This window comes from Moschus berezovskii, chromosome 21 (genome assembly GCF_049115385.1).
Source record: "Moschus berezovskii isolate FMDL1 chromosome 21, NW_MosBer_1.0, whole genome shotgun sequence".
NCBI classification, from domain to species: Eukaryota; Metazoa; Chordata; class Mammalia; order Artiodactyla; family Moschidae; genus Moschus; species Moschus berezovskii.
The window spans coordinates 52,214,045-52,239,611 of NC_142480.1; the positions used below are offsets into that span (position 1 = coordinate 52,214,045).

Here is a 25,567-nt window from a genome sequence, read left to right on the forward strand (position 1 = left end):
TAAACAAACTGCCTACAATTTAGGAGGCCCAGGTTCGAGTCCTGAGACAGGAAGATCCCCTGGAGAAGGGAAGGGCTACCCACTCCATATTCTTGCCTGGAGAATTCTACGAACAGAAGAGCCTGGCAGGCTATAGTCCATGGGACAGCCCGGAGAGTTGGACACGACTGAGCAACTAACACTTTCACTTCCTTTTATAAAATATCTAAATCGTTTTTAATTGAAGGCATTGTGTTAAGTGAAATAGGTCAGAGAGAGAAAGACAAATATTTTGTGACATTATTTATGTGTGGAGTCTAAAAATTATAACAAAAGTAGTCAATACAACAATAATAACAAAGCAGACTCACAGGTACAGAGAAAACCCTAGTGGTCATCCACGGAGGGGGAGGGAGATGGAAGAGTGGGAGATACAAACTACTGGGTGTAAGATGGGCTACAAGATGGATTGTACAACATGGGGAACATAGTCAATATTTTGTAATAACTAAGTGGAAAGTAACCTTTAAAAATTGTATAAAAATAAAAAAGATAAATTATTTAGAATCATTTTTCCTTTTAGTTAAATAATCTCTTGGACTGTTACTTTGGCCTGAGAAAAGGACTGGGACATACTGGCAAAACTGTGACTCTCGATAGGGGCACTTTCTGTTATTTTATAGGAAATAATACATGTAGGTACATCAAGTTTCACAATTAACTAAACACTTCCATAGTTTTCTCTGACTTGACCCTCACCCTATATTCATCAGATGGGCAGGGGAGTAATGTTCCCATTACAGAGACTGGGGAATGAAAACTCAGATGGCAAATGAGCCACATGCTTAATAAGAGATGGAGTCAAATCTTGAACTAAGTTCTTGCTTTTGATACCACTGTTCTTTGAACCATAACTATTATTGTTACATGATCATAAAGACCCTTGTGTCTTGAGCCACACCCAATATTTTTCATTATGCTGGAGGCTAAAAAACAACATTACAAAAGAAGAGAGGAAAACTCACAATATTATAAATCTGGAGTGGAGATTTTTAAGACATTTTTAAACACACTCAAAACAAGTACACATTTAAAATTTGTATTTTCATTATGAATATCTCCTGGCACTCAGTGAAAACTAACCAGATTACTAAATCCTTATACAATACTGAGAATATTGTTCAGAAATCAACTCATCTGATTCAGCAGGGAAACATGAAAGACCAATATGCTTTTGCCCCTACATTTCATCCACCAAGCTCTTAGAATGAAAAGGCAAAGATAAGGCTTTTCTCTGTCTTTTTAAACAGGGAAAATTAATTGCTCCTGCAGAGATGAAAACTTTACATGGAACAGAAACCAATGCAAAATGTTTTTTTCTCCTGTTCCCACCTGTGGAGAATGAGGATTTGGCAGCAAATTGGAGCTTACACAGAATAAGTCACAAAGACAAATACCAGATCCCTTCCTAATTAGGAAGTGGATGGTCTGTTAGACACTGTGCTCAAAGGATGACTATAGGTAGACGGGGAATGAGATGAAGTGTTTTAGAATATTTGCCTGTTTGACAGTGATTATCTTCACATGGTCTGCATTTACATAACTAGACCAGTCTAGGGAAATGCTAAGGGAATATTGAGAATTAAATAAACAAGGCTGTTGATCATAGAGTTCGAGATTTGCAGCTGGCATAGGAAGCACATCTATGTATCTTTCTATTTTGTCTGCAATCTTTGTAGATAAGCTCACAATACCACTCATAGTAGAATTCAATACGTTAATTTATGAATGAGGTCAACTTGGCCTGTGGTTATTGTTGACCAGGATTCAGATCTTGGGTCTTTGATGTTTCACTTCTCCAACTGAGTGATTTTAGTCAAATCAGTCCATCAGTTTGTCTCAGTTTTCTCTATCTGAAAAAGTGGGAAATGGAAATGTTTCCCTCTTTGACTTCAGAAAATATATTAAAAAGACGCATGCAGAGTTTGGGATGGACATGCACGCGCTGCTATATTTAAAGTGGATAACCAGCAGGACCTCCTGTGTAGCACAGGAAATTTTGCTCAATGTTATGTGGAAGCCTGGATGGGAGGTGAGTTTGGGGGAGCATGGATGAATGCATACACATGGCTGAGTCCCTTTGCCGTCCACCTGAAACTATTACAGCATTGTTGATCGGCTATATTCCAAAATATAAAAAGTTAACAAAAAGGGGCATGCAGGGGGACTTCATAGGAATTCATAGACACTATTTGTGATTCAAATCAGCAGCTCTTCTGTCCTAGGAATTTAATTATTGCAATTGTCCTGATAAAGTGGCTGAGTGAGCTTTGGACTGCATTTGGAATCTGCTCTTTGAGTTCGAGATATGCCTCTGTTGATCAATATTAATTTTAGAAATCCATTTCAATATCACTTAAACCATTTTCTTATCTGAATGAGGACATTGGGACATAAGCATCACAAGGTTGTTGGTTGTATCAGATGTGAAAAATACATACCATAGTGCTTAAAAACTGTAGTTGCATTTGAAAACGAAATGCGACATGTGGCAAGCATTCAGATAATCTGACCAATCATTTTCCATAGATAAAAGAAAGTCTTTTCAGAAAGATAAAGTACAAGGTGATCAAACTCCCTTTTAACACAAGCAGATGGCAGGGGATCTGGAGCTCAATTTTGGGAATGAGTTCTGGGAGCAAGGATCTTAGGCATGGGAGAAAGTCAGGGCTGATCATTATTTTGAAAAGCATGAAGATAACTGCCCTAAGAGTGATCACTGAGAAAGTACAAGATTGCATAGAAGGATAGGAGTCCCTGAGGAATCAGATCATAGGCATTTCAGCCTCTTTGCAAGGAGCCTGTGGGAAGGAAGAAAGAATTGTGAGGAGTCAGTTTGCTGCATCTACAGAGACTTAATAATTTCACTAATTATGGCCAGCCAATGAGCTCATGAAGGCTTGTTTTTTTAATGTGCAACATCCCACTTGGAGGACTGATGTTGAAGCTAAAGCTGCAATACTTTGTCCACCTGATGCAAAGAGCTGGCTCATTGGAAAAGACACTGATGCTGGGAAAGATTGAAGGCAGGAGGAGAAGAGGGCAGTGGAGGATGAGATGGTTAGATAGCATCACCAACTCAATGGACATGATTTTGAGCAAGTTCTGGGAGATAGTGAAGGGACAGAGGAATCTGGTGTGCTGCAGTCCATGGAGCCACAAAGAGCTGGGCATGACTTAGTGACTGAAAAATAACAACAGACATCCCAAGAGCTGGACTTGTTTGGCTGACAGACTGAGGTTCAGCTGGACGCTTTTGAGTGTCTCAGTACATACTTGTTGGAGGTGCTGACCGCACACCTGAGATGTGGGTGCCCTTAGGGACCATGGACATTTGGTGACACTTTACTTTCATGATTCCCATTCACAGGTCATGGGAAAAAAACAAATGACAATGGCTATTCTTGGTTAGTTTCTTGAGCTGATTTCCTGGTTAAGTCAGTCAAAGATGTTTGTCTGATTTAATGAAATGACTCCTATAGGAAAACATCACATGGGTTGTTGGGTGTCAGATATAAATCACTTGCTGTAGGTTAGTTGCTAGGTTGTATCTGACTCTTTTGTGACCCTGAAAGTCTGACTCTCTTGCAGCCCACCAGGCTCCTCTGTCCATGGGATTTCACAGGCAGGAGTATGGGAGAGGGTTGGCATTTCCTTCTCCAGGGGAATTTCCCAACCCAGGGATCAAACTGCATTACCTGCTGGGCAGGCAGATTCTTTATCACTGAACCACCTGGGAAACCCTTATAAACACTGCACCTACCCAATTGCTGCTTATCCAAAGGCAACTTATCTAGTCTCTCAGTCAAGGCAATTAAGGGAACCCATATTTAAACATTCATTTGAGCCAAAAACTTTGAAAACTTCCAATGTTGTTTCTGCAGCCAACTGGCCAAATTGAAGGATCAAATCCAATATCAGCTGTGATGAAATAGCAATCTCAGTATGGCTGATATATTCCCTACAGTACAGACAGCACCAACATGCTAGTTTACCCCAGAAGGAATCAGGCTAGGATTACACTGCATCTTTATTCCTCATGGTTTCTCCCACTTGCTTATTCATCAGATGCTTTTTTTTTCACCTCCTCTTCCTTCTTGCTTTCAATATATCCATTCAAAACATGTCTGAAATAAATCCCAAGGCTCCTAAGAATATTTCTGCTCATGTAAGTGTGTGTACAACTTCCTTCCTCATGCTTTCACACAAGGCTTTCCTTTAAATGCCAAAGGAAAAGAAGACTTTCATTGTGTTTTGTTTCCTTCTCTCTTTTTGGCAGATATGCTTTACTTGTTTCTTGCTAGAGTTAAACGCAGGCTATGGATCCTCTTTTCCCAGGCAGAAAAATGTAATGGAAAAGCTTAAATCCTGGATTTGCCTATTTGACTTTCAACATGTGGCTTAAATTTTATTAACCTCTGATTTCTTTTCTGGAAACTGAGGACGAACAATAAGATAGAACAAAAGTATTACATATAGTCTATAAAAAGCACTGGATATAAGTGGCTATAAATTGATTTCTTTTCTCTTCCTTTTCTTATTAGATTCTTTTAAGATAATGTAAACTCATTTTTTGAAATTGTAAACAGGAATATCTAAATGATCAAAGATAACTTTGTGTTAGGAGGTCTCTAAAGCACTTGCAGTCTGAACAAGAATGGGCAAGCACAGTAGAACGAAAGGGGGAAAATGTCACTTTGCTGCCTTCATTTCAAAGCAGGAACTTGTGGGCAGTGAAATGGCCTGTTTCCCAGTTCTTCTAGATATAAGCCCAGATAAGCATCCAGGAACTGCCAAGTCAAGAAATGATGCTGGTGTCTTCTTTATGAATTCCCTGAGAAAGTGGGAAATCAATTTCAATTGTGGTCTAGAGCCAGGAAGGATCTAAAGATGACTGAGCTTAGACATCAGCTGACCAACTGAGCTAAAACATGAAGACTGCTAGGTACATGGCATTTCTAGTCAGCATCTCTAATAGTTGAGGCAGAAGAGGAGGTTGTTACTGTTAATGTTAGAAATACTTTTCTGGAATCAAATCAGGGCAAGATTTGGTAGCACTTATTTCTGTCTCCAGGCTCTACTTATGTATCAGATATACAAGGTCTAGATAGGAAGTGTGTCTCTTGTGGATTTTGGTCTGTGCCCCAATTCCTTCTCTAAAATAGCAGAACTCTGCCACAGCACATCCCATTCAACATTGCCGTATCTTAGAGGAAATGTCTAACAATTCATTTCTAAAGAAAGAAATTAAAGCCCAGAAAATGGCCATGATTACTGATCAAGGCCATTCAGAGGCTTGAAGCAGGAGAGGAAGATGCCTGATGCTGGAATCTCAATGCCGAGCAGATGCAAGGAGACTGTCATGGCCTTGGGGGCGACCATCACAGTGACCACTTCAAAGACGTCATGGGTCGCTTTTTGTGCTCTGATGCCCCACTTCTGCTGTGTTTTCCCCTGGCACACATGGGAGTTTAGGGAATTATTAGAAATCCCAACAGTCTTTTAAGTACAGTTTCATAGGATTTACTCAATTTAAGTCAAATTTGGAAGCATTTATCACCTTGCCACCAAGGCAGTTGACAGCTAGGATACAAATGCTGCTCCAAAAATTCTTTCAAAATGCTTTCGCTTGGTCTTTGAGACTGTATGATTTTAAAGACTTTTCATTTGGAACCTTCTAAACTGGGGGCTAAGGTAGGTATGCCACTTTCTTTCATTATCCTCTCTCAAAAGCACAGGCCATTTAATTAAAAAGTGAAGGTGAAAGTGTTGGTTGTTGTGCCTGACTCCTTGTGACCCCCAATGTAGCCCACCAGGCTCCTCTGTCCATGGAATTTTTCAGGCAAGAATACTAGAGTGGGTTACCATTTCCCTCTCTAGGAACCTCCCTAACCCAGGGATTGAACCCAGGTCTCATACACTGTCAGTCAGTTCAGTCGTTCAGTCGTGTCTGACTCTTTATTACCCCATGAATCACAGCACGCCAGGCCTCCCTGTCCATCACCAACTCCCGGAGTTCACTCAAACTCATGTCCACAGAGTCGGTGATGCAATCCAGCCATCTCATTCTCGGTCGTCCCCTTCTCCTCCCGTCCCCAACCTTTCCCAGCATCAGAGTCTTTTCCAGTGAGTCAACTCGTCGCATGATGTGGCCAAAGTATTGGAGTTTCAGCTTTAGCATCAGTCCTTCCAATGAACACCCAGGATCCATCTCCCTCAGAATCGACTGGTGGGATCTCCTTGCGGTACAAGGGACTCTCAAGAGTCTTCTCCAACACCACAGTTCAAAAGCATCAATTCTTCGGCGATCAGCTTTCTTCACAGTCCAACTCTCACATCCATACATGACCACGGGAAAAACCATAGCCTTGACTAGATGGCCTTTGTTGGCAAAATAATGTCTCTGATTTTTAATGTGCTATCAAGTTTGGTCATAACTTTCCTTCCAAGGAGTAAGCGTCTTTTAATTTCATGGCTTCAATCAGCATCTGCAGTGATTTTGGAGCCCCCCAAAATAAAGTCTGACACTGTTTCCACTGTTTCCCAATCTATTTCCCATGAAGTGATGGGACCAGATGCCATGATCTTTGTTTTCTGAATGTTGAGCTTCAAGCCAACCTTTTCACTCTCCTCTTTCACTTTCATCAAGAGGCTTTTTAGTTCCTCTTCACTTTCTGCCATAAAACACATTAAGAATCTTTATTTTTTGCATAGGTTCCTATTTATGCATGGGAACCTGGAATGTTAGGTCCTTGAATCAAGACAAATTGGAAGTGGTCAAACAGGAGATGGCAAGAATGAATTTTGACATTCTAGGAATCAGCAAACTAAAATGGACCAGAATGGGTGAATTTAACTCAGATGACTATTGTATTTACTACTGTGGGCAGGAATCCCTTAGAAGAAATGGAGTAGCCATCATAGTAGAAATGCAGTACTTGGATGCAATCTCAAAAATGACAGAATATTCTCTGTTCATTACCAAGACAAATATCACGGTAATCTGAGTCTATACCCCAACCAGTAATGCTAAAGAAGCTGAAGTTGAATGGTTCCATGAAGACCTACAAGACCTTTTGGAACTAACACCCAAAAAAGATGTCCTTTTCATTATAGGGGACTGGAATGCAAAAGTAGGAAGTCAAGAAACACCTGGAGTAACAGGCAAATTTGGCATGGGGGCACGGAATGAAGCAGGGCAAAGGCTAATAGAGTTTTACCAAGAGAACTCACTGGTCATAGCAAACACCCTCTTCCAACAACACAAGAGAAGACTACACATTGACGTCACCAGATGGTCAATGCTGAAATCAGATTGATTATATTCTTTGAATTCAAAGATGGAGAAGCTCTATACAGTCAGCAAAAACAAGACTGGGAGATGACTGTGGCTCAGATCATGAACTCCTTATTGCCAAATTCAGACTTAAATTGAAGAAAGTAGGCAAGACCACCAGACCATTCAGGTATGACCTAAATCAAATCCCTTATGACTATACAGTGGAAGTGAGAAATAGATTTAAGGGACTAGATCTGATAGACAGTGTGCCTGATGAACTATGGACGGAGGTTTGTGACATTTTACGGGAGACAGGGACCAAGACCATCCCCAAGAAAAAGAAATGCAAAAGAGCAAAAGGCCTGTCTGAGGAGGCCCTACAAATAGCTGTGAAAAGAAGAGAAGAGAAGTGAAAAGCAAAGGAGAAAAGGAAAGATAGAAGCATCTGAATGCAGAGTTCCAAAGAATAGCAAGGAAAGATAAGAAAGCCTTCCTCAGTGATCAATGCAAAGAAATAGAGGAAAGCAACAGAATGGGAAAGACTAGAGATCTCTTCAAGAAACTTAGAGATACCAAGGGAAAATTTCATGCAAAGATGGGCTCGATAAAGGACAGAAATGGTATGGACCTAACAGAAGTAGAAGATCTTAAGAAGAGGTGGCAAGAATACACAGAAGAACTGTACAAAAAAGATCTTCATGACCCAGATAATCACAATGGTGTGATCACTCACGTAAAGCCAGACATCCTGGACTGTGAAGTCAAGTGGGCCTTAGGAAGCCTCACTATAAACAAACCTAGTGGAGATGATGGAATTCCAGTTGAGCTATTTCAAATCCTGAAAGATGATGCTGTGAAAGTGCTGCACTCAATATGCCAGCAAATTTGGAAAACTCAGCAGGGGCCATAGGACAGAAAAAGGTCAGTCTTCATCCCAATCCCAAGGGAAGGCAATGCAAAAGAAAGCTCAAGCTACCACACAATTGCACTCATCTCACACGCTAGTAAAGTCATGCTCAAAATTCTCCAAGCCAGGCTTCAGTAATTCGTGAACAGTGAACTTCCAGATGTTCAAGTTGGTTTTGGAAAAAGCAATGGAACCAGAGATCAAATTGCCAACATCTGCTGGATCATCAAAAAAGCAAAAGAGTTCCAGAAAAACATCTATTTCTGCTTTATTGACTATGCCAAAGCCTTTGATTGTGTGGATCACAATAAACTGTGGAAAATTCTTCAAGAGATGGGAATACCAGACTATGTGACCTGCCTCTTAAGAAACCTGTATGCAGGTCAGGAAGCAACAGTTAGAATTGGTCATGGAACAACAGACTGATTCCAAATAGGAAAAGGAGTACGTCAAGGCTGTATATTGTCACCTTGCTTATTTAACTTATATGCAGAGTACCTCATGAGAAACGTTGGGCTGGAAGAAGCACAAGCTGAAATCAAGATTGCTGGGAGAAATATCAGTAACCACAGATATGCAGATGACACCACCTTTATGGCAGAAAGTGAGGAGGAACTAAAGAGCCTCTTGATGAAAGTGAAAGAGGAGAGTGAAAAAGTTGGCTTAAAACTCAACAATCAGAAAACTAAGATCATGGCATACGGTCCCATCACTTCATGGCAAATAGATGGGGAAACAGTGAAAACAGTGACTGACTTTATTTTTGGGGGGCTCCAAAATCCCTGCAGATGGTGATTGCAGCCATGAAATTAAATGCTTGCTCCTTGCAAGGAAAGTTATGACCAACCTAGACAGAATATTCAAAAACAGAGGCATTACTTCATCAACAAAGCTCCATCTTGTCAAGGCTATGATTTTTCCAGTAGTCATGTATGGATGTGAGAGTTGAACTATAAAGAAAGCTGAGCGGTGAAGAATTGATGCTTTTGAACTGTGGTGTTGGAGAAGACGTTGAGACTCCCTTAGACTGCAAGGAGATCCAACCAATCCATCCTAAAAGAGATCAGTCCTTGGTGTTCCTTGGAAGGACTGACGTTGAAGCTGAAACTACAATACTTTGGCCACCTGATGCAAATGAGCTGAGTCATTTGAAAAGACCCTGATGCTGGGAAAGACTGAGGGCAGGAGAAGGAGACAACAGAGGATGAGATGAGTTGAAGATATCACCAACTCAGTGGACATGGGTTTGGGTGGATTCCGGGAGTTGGTGATGGACAGGGAAGCATGGCATGCTGTGGTTCATGGGATCGCAAAGAGTTGAACACAACTGAGCGACTGCACTGAACTGAACTGAAGAATCTTTATACAATTATAAAAGGTTACTTTCCATTTGCAGTTATTTTAATTATTTGCAACTTTCCTTGTACAATATATCCTTAAACCTATCTTACATCCAGTTCATTTCAGTTCAGTTCAGTTGCTCAGTCGTGTCCGACTCTCCGCAACCCCATGAATCACAGCACACCAGGCCTCCCTGTCCATCACCAACTCCCGGAGTTCACCCAAACTCATGTTCACAGAGTCGGTGATGCCATCCAGCCATCTCATTCTTTGTCGTCCCCGTCTCCTCCCGCCCTCAACCTTTCCTAGCATCAGAGTCTTTTCCAGTGAGTCAACTCGTCGCATGAGGTGGCTAAAGTATTGCAGTTTCAGCTTTAGCATCAGTCCTTCCAATGAACACCCAGGATTGATCTCATTTAGAATGGACTGGTTGGATGTCCTTGCAATCCAAGGGACTCTCAAGAGTCTTCTCCAGCACCACAGTTCAAAAGCATCAATTCTTCGGCGATCAGCTTTCTTCACAGTCCAACTCTCACATCCATACGTGACCACAGGAAAAACCATAGCCTTGACTAGACGGACATTTGTTGGCAAAGTAATGTCTCTGCTTTTTAATATACTATCAAGGTTGGTCATAACTTTCCTTCCAAGGAGTAAGCATCTTTTAATTTCATGGCTGCAATCAGCATCTGCAGTGATTTTGGAGCCCCCAAAATAAAGTCTGACACTGTTCCCACTGTTTTTCCATCTATTTCCCATGAAGTGATGGGACCAGATGCCATGATCTTTGTTTTCTGAATGTTGAGCTTCAAGCCAACCTTTTCACTCTCCTCTTTCACTTTCATCAAGAGGCGTTTGAGTTCCTCTTCACTTTCTGCCATAAGGGTAGTATCATCTGCATATATGAGGTTATTGATATTTCTCCCAGCATTCTTGATTCCAGCTTGTGCTCCTTCCAGCCCAGTGTTCCTCATGATGTACTCTGCATATAAGTTAAAGAAGCAACGTGACAATATACAGCCTTGACGAACTCCTTTTCCTATTTGGAACCAGTCTGTTGTTCCATGTACAGTTCTGACTGTTGCTTCCTGACCTGCATACAGGTTTCTCAAGAGGCAGGTCAGGTGGTCTGGGATTCCCACCTCTTTCAGAATGTTCCACAGTTTATTGTGATCCACACAGTCAAAGGCTTTGGCATAGTCAATGAAGCAGAAATAGATGTTTGTCTGGAACTCTCTTGCTTTCTCCATGATCCAGCGGATGTTGGCAATTTGATCTCTGATGCCTCTGCCTTTTCTAAAACCTGCTTGAACATCTGGGAGTTCATGGTTCACATATTGCTGAAGGCTGGTTGGAGAATTTTGAGCATCCAGTAGTTTCTACCTTTTCCTCCCCAGCCCCAATATTTTCCTCCTGCCTCCCAACTGGTAAACACTACTTTCTTCTCTATATCTGTGAGTCTGCTTCTTTTTTTTTTGTTATATTCATTCAGTTTCAGTTCAATTGCTGTATTTTACTGATAATAAAAATAAAAGTGTCAAATGAAGTTGAGCATTTATATTTTTAAACTAGGCTTCCCTGATGGCTCAGTCAGTAAAGATCTGCCTGCCAATGCAGGAGAGATGCCAGAGATGTGGGGCCAGTCCCTGGGTTGGGAAGACCCCCTGGAGTAGGTAATGGCAACCGATTTCAGTATCCTTACCTGGGAAATGCCATGGACAGAGGAGTCTGGCAGGCTACAATCCATGGGGTCGCAAAAATGTTGAACACAACTTAGTGACTAAGCCACCATTTTTAAAATTATTTTTACTACTGCCACATACAGAATTCTTCTTTCCTGGGGTGGCCAGTACATTGAAATCTCAGGAAGTTATTGTCACCAACCTGATAGGAGAGCTGATCTGTAAAATGTAGTGATAGCAGACTGCCAGCTCTGGGTGAGAGGGAAATTGAAGTGACAGCACTTTCAGCACAGCCTTGAAAGAAGTGCCTGGCTAGGAGTATTCACACTCAGACCAACATGAGCAAAGAAAAATTAAGGGCCCAGTGAAATTTCATTTAATTCTATAATGTTAATGACCATTTGTGATTTTGAAATAGGATTTGCCCACTCCTAGGAAATGGACAAAACTGAAATCTTTAGAGCATGAGATGGAAATGTTTTTATAAGAGGACCCTTCTCTCTTGCTATCACTCCACCCACTCCCAAGTTCCACATCACAGCCACACTGATATAGCAGGTGTCTCCTGAGAGGGCTTTGCCTTCTTATCTCACACCTTTGCTTTTTCAGGCATTCATGTATTTATACATTATGAATGTATATTCACATATTCGCTCAATGTGTATGTGTGCAAAGTTGCTTCAGTTGTGTCTGACTCTTTGTGACGCTATGGACTGTAGCCCGCCAGGCTCCTCTGTCCATGGGATTTCCCAGGCAAGAATACTGAAATGGGTTGCCATGCCCTTTTTCAGGGGATCTTCCTGACCCAGAGATCGAACACACATCCCTTATGTCTCCTGCATTGGCAGGCGGGCTCTTTACCTGCAGCTGCTGTTGTTGCTGCTGCTGCTGCTGCTGCTGCTAGGTCGCTTCAGTCGTGTCTGACTCTATGCGACCCCATAGATGGCAGCCCACCAGGCTCCGCCATCCCTGGGATTCTCCAGGCAAGAACACTGGAGTGGGTTGCCATTTCTGGGAAGCCCATATATTCATAAATTTTATGTTATTTCACCAAGTGATAGCTCTGTTCTCCATCTTGCCAAACTTCTACTTCATCCTTTCAAATTCTCTTCTGATATCCCTTCTCTGAGAAGTTTTTCTAATTCTGCAGCCCAAGCTTCACGGGAATATCCTGGATCAAGCATGAGCCTATACAAAAATTTTGTCTTGTATAATTCTCTGCATGTTTTTTTCTCTGCAACTAATCCTTTCTTCATGAATTCCTTGATATCAGCTCGAGCATCCAATTTATTGCTGATTCACCAGTTTGAGCACAGTACCTTCTTTGGCAAACAGTAAGTACTCAATAATTGTTTGCTGAAAGATTCATGAAAGAAGTAGATGAAGGTTGGATTAACCACCATTCCCTCTACCTGGTTTGCTTACAGAAACAAGAGCCCAGTTTACATACCTCCTTTTCTTTAAGTGTGTGATCAATGCCATATTGACATGAAATAAGCATTGCTTGGGCCATGAGGGGATGGCATTTGGTCCTGAGGTTCAACAAACAAATCAGAAATAGTACACAAGGAAGTGATAGATAGGCATTGATCACTATCACTGTAGGAAAAATCTATTGTCCTTCGTTTGATGACTCTTCTAATTCATTCAATGGAATGTTTATTTTGAGCCATATTCCGGCTCTCAGAAGGTAAATGGTCTTGTTCATATATTTAGAGGTATAATAAAAGGAAACTGTGGTTTGAAAGCTTAGAAGGGAGGTAAAGAGAATGACAGAGTAGGAAGAGATGTTTCTTACAGCAAAACCCTGGGAGAGGAAAAGCTGGCTGAGGCAAGGTCATCTGAACGCACAATGGCAATGAAAAGAGAAATGGTAATGGCTGAGTTCTCAAACACTTGGCTACATACCAGGCCTAGAACTAAGCACTTCATATATATTAATTAATTTAATCTTCACTTAACCATGCAAAGTTTCAAGAAGAGAGAGGCTACTTACCCCAAAGTATACCCAGTAACCACAGTAACTCAGAGACTCAACGAACTCATCCCAAAGCTGCACAGAAAGAAACAGGCAAACCTAGGGTTTTAACCTGGACAGGATACAGCCTCCAGATATTTCACATCACAGACTGGGGAAAAGGGAGGTATGGGTGCAGAGCATAGGACTCTGATGAGTATGACTTGGTACGACATAAGGTTGTAAGGGATGAAGCTAAAATTTTGCTTTGGGAAAGCAATGCCATAATTAGCTGTGGGCACATGGGGTTTTTCTCTTGGTTATACTGAGTCAAGGAAACTAAATACAGTTTATCTAACCTTGTTCATCCACCTCAGCCCATTTAACTCTACATTTTCTTTAAGACCATCGTGAAAGTGAGAAGATAGAAGTTGATTCCATTTGCCTGTATTCACGTCTCTGGTCTAATTATATTGAGTGTCTATCGGTGAAATGCTCAATTTAGTGACATACTACCTCCAAAATGATAGCATAGCTTCATCTGCAATGTAGTGCAATAAAAAATGTGGAGCTTGGAGTTTAAGGAGTTGGAGTCTTCCATGCTGTAGGACTTTGGACAATTCAAACAGCTCTTTTGAATCTCTAATTTCTCTTTGGTAAAATAAGAAGTGGAATTTTAGCTCTCTCCTGGGGATGTTGATGAGTACCAAATGAAATATTACATCGTCAAGCAGTTCCTACTTCAGGGGCATGAGGTAAAGTGTTATGCCAGGATCTGTCATCGTTGCGTTCATTCACTATTCACTCAACAGCTGGGTGCGTAACCCCCACAGTGCACCAAATCTGTTAGGTGTGCTGGGGACTGTATAGTGAACAAGTCCTCTGCTCCAGGGAGAACAAATGTTTGCCTGGGGTGGTAAAGGGGAGAACAGCAAGAAACAAGTAAATACATGTAATCATTTGAGAGTCTAAGTGTTATTAATACGTCAAAATATGGATATATTTTCAGTTGTTTTTGCTATACCATATTCTAACCACTAGCATGGGTTGACTGCAGAATATTAGTATAGCAGTGTCCTTTTTAAACATCCCGACCACAGTGGTATGGAATTCTGGGTGATCCGCTGTACTGTCGAGCGTCCATGGTAACCCCTGACGCCAGGCACTTGGAGGCACATTGAACACATGCTTGTTGAATGCTCCACCAAGTGGATGGCAGTGACTGATACTTTTCTGATGTCCCCTTGCCATGAAATAGTTATAAAGGAGTTATGGCATTTGGAATTAAAAGGTAACTTACAGCTTTAGAGAGTTCAGTACCGCGAGGTTAGTGGAGGTAGGTTAGCAAAGAAGCATGTGGGCCAGCCCTTGAGTGGGATGGGCTAGGGCTTCCTCTCAGGTCACACCGATGACTGTGGCCAAGTCACTTAAGCTCTTTACATATCCGCTTTCTCATCTACAAAATGGGAGTAGTAAAAGTACCATACGCCATAGGGTTGTTGATGATGTCACAAAAACCAGCAATTCCCAGCTTTTTGGCCCCAGGGACTGGTAGACAGTCCCTGTCTACCTGGAAGACAGTTTTTCCACAAATGGGGATGAGGGATGCTTTGGGGATGATTAGAGCACATTACATTTATTGTGCACTTTATTTCAATTTTTATTACGTCAGCTCCACCTCAGATCATCAGGCATTAGATCCCAGAGGTTGGGGAGCCCTGATATAAACGAATACAAAATGTATTTAGAATGGTTCCTGGGTACATTGAACCTTCAATGCGTGTGTGTTAACACACACGCACTGAAGGCTCAATATACTCAATACATTTTGGTTATTATTGTTTTCCTTCCTCCCTCCCTTCTTTCCTTCCTGCGTATTTTCCTTTTGTCAATTGGAAAATTAGTCTTCCAGTTCCTTTGCCATAAGTCAAAGAAAATAGCGGAAAAACAATTAGAAATCAAGGTGCTATTTGGTATTTCCTTCTATTACAGCTTGCAACTGTAGACTCAGGTGGCCCCTCTGGGCTTGGATAATTTTTTTTCGAATGGGTCAGGCTAGAGAGCAAGTCTATCTTTCCTACACAATTTGAGATGAAAGAAACTCTGAGCCTCTGGCAGCTGTTTATCTCATGGATACTCTGGTATCTGTCTTTATGCAAAGCTATGTTATCTGACTAGTGAGAAGTCCTCTAGAACCAAGATGCCTACATTGGGGACAAGCAGGTGACATTTTGCTGTTTTGATTATTGGGAATTAATCATAAAAATTACCTTTGGTTGAAACCCTATCATAGACCAAATTCTAGGCTAAGTAGCTTACATATAACATTTAATTTTCATGGCAAATATATGAAATAGTTATCATCAAGCTCTTATGTTTGAGAAGAACCAGTTATGCAACTTGTTTAGTATCACACAGTGGATTCTGGATCTATCTGATCTCAAAGCCAATGTAACTTCCTCTAGAAAGCATTCCATAGACAGCATCACATTTCTTAGATTATGACCTTGCCATTCCTATGATCCATACAGAGCTTTCTAAAATTTAAAATCCCAAAGTCTTGCCATTCATAAGGGGCACCATGACTCACAAACAACATGAACACTTCCCAACACCTACACACACCAAACCCTTTGCCTTGAGTAAGGGACGGTGACTTTCCTTACTCATCACAGGAACGGAAAATATGAACATTTTCAGTAAAGGCACTGGTGGTGAGCGTTCCCCAGCAACAATTACTATGACTTCCTGGTCTTTTCATACATGAGACATCTGTTTTACTTCCAAGAGCTTGGAGCTGGAGCCTGAGCCATGGTTGCAGCAGCTAGCATGGTGCAAAGGTTTAAAGCTCTAATCAGATATCCAGTCATTGGTTACACAGTCATTTTTCCTTTTGATGAGGAAATATGCAATTCCTTAGGGAAGAATGTCAAGTGTTCATAAATAGAAAAGCATCTGAAATATCCATGAGCAATACTTATTTATAGGGATCATTTATCCAGACTCTCTATGTGCATTTCCAGCTCCACTGTTTATCTGTGGCATTATCCATCACCATGCAGCACTCATATATCCACATGCTCTTTCTATTTATATGCATGGAATCTATCTCGCTAATTGTTCTCAAATCTCTAACTAGTGAGTACCATAATTCACCTCCTGCCAGATGGCAGCACGTGCGTCTACATGACTTCTAATTCTGTCCACAGTAAACCTATCGGCAAATCATTTGTCTGTTCATTCATGGTTTCTTGCTACATCAATCAGCAACTTTATTTGTTTCTATCTACAACATCAATATGGGGTTCTTTTCCATATACAGTGCATTTTCCCCATTCAACTTTCCCCTTACTTCTTCTTCTGATCCTTTCATGAGTGTCTTCCTGTATGTATATTCTCAGCAAAACCAATTATTGTTACCTAATACTTGTGACCAAAATGGTGAAAAGAACATCTGTTTTGGATTATGGTGATATGAATTCAAACCAAGCTCTCACTTTAAGCTAATTTCATAAACTGAGTCTCTTCATCGGCAGGACCTGATTAGTACTACAAATCATTTTTTTGTAGGGGAGGGCTAAGCTGTAAGTTACAATATCTGCCTATAAATGTGCACTAGACCTTCCTAAGAATTTATCTGCTAATTAACATTTGCTTAGCACTTATTCTGTGCAATGACTATGCTTTGTATTTTTCAAGTCACTTAATTTTCAAATAATTGTAACAGGTAGCTACTGTTGTTATTTTGATTTCATAAAATGAAATAACTAAATGCTATCAAGGTTGGAAATTTGCACAAGAACATACAACTAGGAGGACAAGGAAGAAGTGAAGTGAAATTAAAGTCGCTCAGTCGTTTCTGACTTTGCGACCCCACGGACTATACAATCCATGGAATTCTCCAGGCCAGAATACTGAAGTGGGTAGCCTTTCCCAATTCTCCAGGACAGAATACTGAAGTGGGTAGCCTTTCCCTTATCCAGGGGATCTTCCCAAGCCAGGGATCGAACCCAGGTCTCCCACATTGCAGGCAGATTCTTTGCCAGCTGAGGCACAAGGGAAGCCCAAGAATACTGGAGTGGGTAGCCTATCCCTTCTCCAGAGGATCTTCTCGACCCAGGAATCGAACTGGGGTCTCCTGCATTGCAAGCGGATTATTTACCAACCGAGCTATGAGGGAAGCCCAGGGAAGCAAGGTTCTAATCCTTGTTTTTCTGAATCCAAAGTGCCAGATACACTTTTAATTGCTGAATTCTCATCACTTAGGACAGTGCCTAGGGCTTCCCTGATGGCTCAGTTGGTAAAGAATCCGCCTACAACACAGGAGACTGCCTGCAAGACAGGAGATCAGAGTTCAATCCCTGGGTCAGGACGATCCCTTGGAAAATAAAATGGCAACCCACTCCAGTATTCTTGCACGGAGAATTCCATAGACAGAGGAGCCTGGTGGGCTACAGTCCATGGGTTCGCAAAGAGTTGGTCAGGACTGTGACTAAATCACCATCAGGACAGTGCCAGGCTCTGTAGCTTGCACTTGACATCTACAAGCTATTGCTATCATTGGAATTAAATTACATCTCTGTTCTTGTGATATTTAATGACCATATATTTGGTTTGACCCTATGGATAAATCTGACAGTTAACTCATAAATGCAGATGAGTGGTTTAGAGTTTCAAACACATCTGTCTCTTCCCAGAAATACTGATGGCATATCGAGGACATTGATGAAACTGTAGGTAAAAATAGCTCACATTTTGGTGTGCTTGCTATATACCAACAGACAATACTAAATACTCAATACATATTACTTTATTTGACTTTTACAATAACTCTGTGTGGTAGACAACAGTGTTATCCCAATTGTATAAATGGGGACACTAAGTAACAGGGAAATTTAAGTAATTTGCCCAAAATTATTATTATGGTAACTATTTAAGCTAAGATTTGAATCCTGGCATTCTGTCTCCAAAGCCTCGTTATAGTTAAGCTAGTTGCTGAACATCTTTAAGCTACATTTAGGGTACTAATATGATGGGGATAATAATATTGGCTAACACAGAGGATTTTGAGAATTAAGTGAGACACTGTGTTCTTGAGCCAGTCCTTGCCACTTTGAAGAGTGAGCTCGGTGTACGTTAATCAGTAGTAGCTGCTAGATTTCAAACCCCCTGAGTACACATATCATGTCTAGTTCATTTCCATTTCCCCCACAGCACCTGGACACTGTTTGTTGTCTATTGTTGGTGCATAATAAATGCCTTTGAATGAGAGTGAACTCAATCAGTAAGGATCAAATCTCCTATGAGGAATTCAAGAGCAGTGGCCTTTAGGAGTTTCTGGGGGCTCAGGGAAAGGTAGGGTTACTTTTAAGTCCCTCTCCATCCATGTGACAAAATATTGGGTTGGCCGAAAAGTTTGTTTTGGTTTATCCATACCATCTTATGGAGAATCTGAATGAACTTTTGGCCAACCCAATAAATGAGCCCCTTATCATAACCTTCTTTTTTTTTTTTTTTTCTGATAGAGTCCGTTTTATTTTATTTTATTTTTTTAACAGCATGAATTTTTTTTTTTTTTTTTTTGAACAGAGGAAAATTTATGCGTCGAACCTGGACTGGTCACTTATGATAATATACATGCTACAATTCCATTCTCCCCAATCATTCCACCTTCACCCTCTCCCACAGAGTCCCAAAGACTGTTCTAAATGCCGATGTCTCTTTTGCAGTCTCTTATACAGGGTTCAGGTTACCATTTTTCTAAATTCCATATATATGCGTTAATATACGGTATTGATGTTCTTCTTTCTGGCTTACTTCACTCTGTATAATTGGCTCCAATTTCATCCACCTCATTAAAACTGATTCAAATGCATTCTTTTTGATGGCTGAGAAATACTCCATTGTGTATATGTACCAAAGCTTTCTTATCCATTCATCTGCAGATGGACATCTAGGTTGCTTCCATGTCCTGGCTATTATAAACAGTGCTGCAATGAACATTGGAGTACATGTGTCTCTTTCAATTCTGGTTTCCTCGGTGTGTATGCCCAGGAGTGCGATCGCTTAATATCTGACTTCCCAGATGGTTCAGTGGAAAAGAATCCACCTGCCAAAGCAGACATGCAGGTTTGATCTCTAGCTTGGGAAGATCCCCTGGACGTGGAAACAGCAACCTGCTTCAGTATTCTTGCCAGGGAAAACCCTTGGACAGAGAAGCCTGACAGGCAATAGTCCACAAGTTGCAAAGGAGTTGGACATGGCTTAGTGAGTTAGTTCAGTTCAGTCACTCAGTCATGTCCGACTCTTTGCGACCCCATGGACTGCAGCACTCCAGGCTTCCCTATCCATCAGCAGCTCCTGGAGCTTACTCAAACTCACATCCATCGAGTTGGTGATGCCATCTAACCATCTCATCCTCTGTCATCCCCTTTTCCTCCTGCCATCAATCTTTCCCATCATCAGGATCTTTTCAAATGAGTCAGTTCTTCGCATCAGGTGGTCAAAGTATTGAAGTTTCAGCTTCAGCATCAGTCCTTTCAATGAATATTCAAGACTGATTTCCTTTAGGATTGACTGGTTTGATCTTGCAGTCCAAGGGACTCTCAAAAGTTTTCTCCAATACCACAGTTCAAAAGCATCAATTCTTTAGCATTCAGCTTTCTTTACCGTCCAACTCTCACATCCATACATGACTACTGGAAATACCATAGTTTTGACTAGATGAAACTTTTTTGGTAAAGTAATGTCTCTGCTTTTTGATATGCTTTCTAGGTGTCATAGCTTTTCTTCCAAGGAGCAAGTGTCTTTTAATTTCATGGCTGCAGTCACCATTTGCAGTCATTTGGGAGCCCAAGAAAATAAAGTCTGTCACTGTTTCCATTGTTTCCCCATCTATTTGCCATGAAATGATGGGACTGGATGCCCTGGTCTTAGTTTTTTGAATGTTGAGTTTTAAGCCAGCTTTTTCACTCTCCTTTCTCACTTTCATCAAGAGGCTCTTTAGTTCCTCTTCACTTTCTGCCATAAGGGTGTTGTCATCTGCGTATCTGAGGTTATTGATATTTCTTCTGGCTTAGTGAGTAAGCAACAACAAAAGCCTTCTGAAGAAGCCCTAGCTCTAGGAACTCCACTGAGTTCCTAAGTGCAGGATCAACCCAACCTTCCCACTGGCCACACTCCCCCTCCAAAGAATGAGCTTGCTAGAGGGACAAACACAGCCAATGTCAAGGAACTGGTAATCAAAGAGCCCCTTAATCACAACCTCTACCTTAATATTGCCTTCTACTCACCAGAGCCCCAAGCAAGAGTCTCGATTTACCTATGGCAGGTGGTAGGCCTATGGAGATGTTCAGAAGCAAAGCAAAGTGTTCATCCAAACGTGGATATCTTCATACACAAATGAAAGCACATTCATAGAGGAAAAGAACAGTCAGAGATGGTGGAGGCTACCAAAATTCAAACTCCCTGGGACTGGCTGTTGAACAGCAACTCCTGCTGCAGAACCAAGTTCCAAAGCATAATTTGTAGTCAATACCCCCAGATGACCGTGTAAAACATTTATAAATCAGACCCTAATGAACAGCGTCTGTGCTTTATAAATGCATTTAACTGTTTCTCACTTCTCTGCTGGTAGAAAACAGGAATGCATAAAAATATACTAAGAAGAAAGAGGAAAACCCTATTCTTAACATAGTTTCATTTGTGAAAAGGGGATGAGGGAGAAGCACTCATCTCTCTGTGTTGTGAAATTAATAGTAATAATGTTTCCACTGCCTTGAGAACTCATCTGCTTTGGGTAGTCACTTCAGGGCTATACATGCATCATCCAAAATATGGTGCAAGGGTGGGCGTCGTTTTCCTTTTACGGATCCCAAACTGAAGCTCAAAGAGGTTTAGTAATCTGCCCAGAGTTCAAGCTGAGCTGTAGGGCTTTCGATATCCAGCTCCTAAATCAATCATGAAGGTACAGCAAAAAGACCAGACTGAGGCAAAACTCAGAAGCAGACACATGATCATGTTTCACTAGTTTCTACTCCAGCTTTGATTCTCTCTCTGACAATCCTGGATGTAAGGTCTCATCATCCCAGCAAAACTAAGCTCAGAGACCGTCTGTAACTCTTGCAAGGTCACATCTGTTAAATGCTGGAGTGGAACTTGGAATCAAGTGTGTTGTCTCCAAATAATTATCAGCCCTAGAATATCAAGAAGATGGAGGTGTGAGTGAGTTTTCTTCTATACTTGCTACCATGCCTTCAAATGCTCGTGAACATCTGGGTATCCCCTCTTGTAGATTTTCTGCCAAGTATCCTTTCTGCTTCTAAACTGACTTTCTCAATACCTGGAAGGGTTGGTTGACCTGCTTAGGACAAATATTGTGCACTTAGCACTCTCACAGAATAGAACTTGTCAAGATTTCAGAATATTTAACCAAAATCAAACAGCTTTGTAGCAAAAAGCTTCAAAAGCTTTGGTAGCAGCAATGTTTGACCTTAAGGGGCTGCTTCTCAAGTAGTATGGATTTATGACCTAATAGCTGTTCATAGCTCAAGGAGAACAAACCCGTCAATCCTAAAGGAAATCAATCCTGAATATTCATTGGAAGGACTGATGCTGAAGCTAAAGCTCCAATATTTGGCCACCTGATACAAAGAGCTGCCTCATTAGAAAAGACCCTGATGCTAGGAAAGATTGAGAGCAGGAGGAGAAGGGGACAACAGAGGTTGAGATGGTTGGATGGCATCAGTGTCCCAATTGGCATGAGTTTGAGAAAGTTCAGGGAGATGGTGAAGGGCACGGAAGCCTGACACGCTGCAGTTCATGGGACTTCAGAGTAGGACATGACTGAGAGACTAAACAATAACAACAAGCTATTCATAGGAGATGGACTGGAGGGGAGGGGCCACAGGTCCCTCTCATTTGAATACCACCTCTGCATGAGGACAGCTCTCGTTTATAAAAAGAAAGATTTGGTAAAAATAGATACCTAGTGAGGAGATGCTGTATAGCACAGAGAGCTCAGCTCAGCGCTCTGTGATGACACAGATAAGCAGGACATGGGGAGTGGGAAGGAGGCTCAAGTCGGCGGGGGTCTTTGTAGAGTTGTAGCTGATTCACTTCGTTGTACAGAAGAAACTAACACAATATTGTAAAGCAATCATACTCTTATATATGTATGATATATATATATATATAAATCTGTAAATTAAATTTTGGCAAACAAAGTAAAAAATAAATTAAGATAAAAAGAAAGAGTTGCTTTTATTGTGGAATTCATGTCCTATTCATTTTTGTACCCTAGTATCTGGCACATGAATGCTACATTAATAGCTACGGATGTTCTTTGCATACGTAGAGTGTCTGGACCACCACTTGTCTATAAACGACCTCCCTGGGGTGTGACCAGAGCTGCTACAGGCATCCAAGGTGACTGGCAAGGCTGGAAATATCTGCATGGATTTTTCCAAAGCTAAACCCATGCATCACCTCTATAATGTCTCAGAGGGGCAGGAGGCTTGTCCTTTTTTTTTTTTTTTTTTTTTTTAACCATTGGATCCCAAGAGCCTAGAACTGTGTCCATATATTGTAGGTTCTCAATGAATATTTGGTGAATAAATAATAGCCAGAAAGTGGAAGCAACCAACATGGCCTTCAACAGACGATTAGATAAAAAGATGTAGTACACATATACTCAGCCATTAAAAGGAATGAAATTGTCATTTAATTTGCAGAGTGCCATTTGCAGAGATGCGGTGGACGTAGAGACAATCAGAGTGAAGTAAGTCAGGAAGAGAAAAGCAAATATTGTATATTAGCCCAAGTATATGGAATCTAGAAAGCTGATACAGATGAATTTATTTGCAAAGCAGAGATAGAGGCACGGGTAGAGAATACATGAATGGATACCAAGGCCGGGATGGGGGTGGGATGAATCAGAACACTGCGACTGATGTACATACGCTATTGATGCTGTGGACAAAACGGACAACTATTTCATAATAAACACATGAGAACCTAGTGTACAGCATAGGGAACCGTGCTCAATGCTCTGTGGTGAATGGGAAGAAAATTCCAAAAAGATGGCATATATGTGTATATATTGCTGATTCACTTTGATATACAGAGGAAACTGACACAATATTATAAAGCAACTAAACTCTGATAATTTTTTTAAAAGTGATTCTTCTCGCATTGTAATTTAGTCAGCCTTAACCTCCTTTACACACACATAACTGCATGCACACACGCACACACACATAACATGCATGAAAATCCTTGAATTTGCACACCGGTAGGCTTTGACCTGAGAATGCCTTGAGGTCAGAAGTTGTTTTTTGTTTCTGTCTGGCCCCAGGATTTAGAATGGTGACTGGCACAGCCTTAAGGGAACATTTGTTTGGGCTGGTAAACCATCTCCAAAAGATGTTTTCCAGGGTTCCATCCCACTGAGCTTTAAGAAGCTCTGTTAAATCTAATTTTTCAAAGCTTTCCTTCATGCTAGTATTATCTTCTCATCAATTATTTCTCCATTTCCATTCTGAATTTTTGCCTTTTTCCTTGTTATACCTTCATCTACCACTAAACAAGACGTCACTCCTGGGGATTTATGTTGAAATCTCTGCTACAGAGAGTGTATCACCAGCATGGGCTTCTGTAACACTTCCAAAGTAGTACCAAGGGAGACCACCCTTTGTACAGTGACTATAAAGTGTTACTTGTACAAAATGAAAAGGGATGAACTGCAAAGATTATTCTGGAATGAAAGAGGAATTCTGGCTTGGGTGCACAGTCAAGGCAAGAGCCCAAGACTAGAGCATCCCCCTCCCCCCACCCACCCCCCACCGGACAAAACTGTGAAAGAAGAGACAGCTGTGGGGTGCAGTAAAGAAATTGTAAAATAAAGAGGAAGCCAGATATACCCAAAGAAAGAAGTAGATTTAAGGTTGAATTGAGTATGCGTGCAAGATATGTCACTTCAGTCGTGTCTGACTCATTGCAACCACAGAGTATAGCCCGCCAGGCTCCTCTGTCCATGGGATTCTCCAGGCAAGCATATACTGGAGTGGGTTGCCATGCTCTCCTCTAGGAGTCTTCCTAACCCAGGGATTGAATCCATATCTCTTATGTCCTCTGCATTGGCAAGTGGGTTCTTTAACACTAGAGCCTTATTCAGTCTTTATTTCAATCTATACTTATTGAGTTCCTTCTAGATATCTGTCTCTAGGATATTGGGTGCCAGGACACACACAGTCCCTGCCCTGTTATGCCTTAGACCCTAGTGGGGAGCGAGGCATAGATAAGATAGTTACATAAGTATATAATAAAAAGCCGATGAGTCCTGTGAATGTGTGAAAGAGGCTCTAATCTATTTGGAAGAGTCTGGAAAGCTTTTGCCAAAGAGGTTATTTATTTATTTATTTTTGTGCCTCCCAGCAGGCAGGATCTTAGTTCCAGACAAGGTATTGAACCTATGCCCCCTATGGTGGAAGTGCAGAGTCTGAAGCACTGGACCACTAAGGAAGTCCCCAAAGAGAGCATTTTTGAGTTCAGATTCAGAGATGGGGAAGAGTTAGCTAGGCAAAGGAAGATGAGGGGAGTTGAAGGGAATTTAAAACAGAGAGGACAATATGTGCAGAGATTGTATTTGGGGAAAGAACATGTAAGAGGAAATGTAAAGAGACCAAGTGGCCAAAGCAGGGAGGTAGGAGAGCTGCCTGAGAAGAGGTCAGAGAGAAGGTAGAAACCCCTCACTGAATAGGAAAAAAGGCCACAGCGGGGACTCTGACCTTCACCATAAGAAGGACTGTTGTCGTTTAGTTGCTTCAGTTGTGTCTGACTCTTTGCAACACTATGGACTGTAGCCAGCCAGGTTCCTCTGTCCATGGGCTTTCCCAGGCAAGAATACTGGAGTGGGTTGCCATTTCCTTCTCCAGGGGATCTTCCCAACTCAATGATCAAGCCCACCTCTCTTGCTTGGCAGGCAGATTCTTTTCCACTGAGCCACTTGGGAAGCCCCATAAGAAGGATAGGAAGTTCTTACTGGGATTTAAGTCAATGAGTGATAGGAGACATTTACACTTTTCAAGTTGACTTTGGTTGATATGTAGGAAATGGTCTGTTTGGAATAAACAATAGAATCAGGATGCCCAGTTGGACAGTAACTGCAAGAATCCAAATAAAAGATGATGGCTTGGACTAGCATGGCAATGGGTTGAGGAGGAACGGGGTATGTTTGAGACATGCCAAGATATGAAACTGGCAGGATTGACGATGGATACCGTGTGGTAGGGGAAGCAAGTTTTCAGTGTGGTTTCTGGATTATTCAACTAGATGACCGGGGGTGTTACCTGTTGGGGCTTCCC

At 41.4% G+C, this 25,567-nt stretch overlaps 1 protein-coding gene across 2 annotated transcripts in view; it reads right to left on the reverse strand.

The window, feature by feature from the left end:
- The window catches only part of AGBL1 (AGBL carboxypeptidase 1), a 943,700-nt gene that overhangs the window by 46,878 nt on the left and 871,255 nt on the right, over positions 1–25,567 (reverse strand). The window lies entirely within an intron of this gene.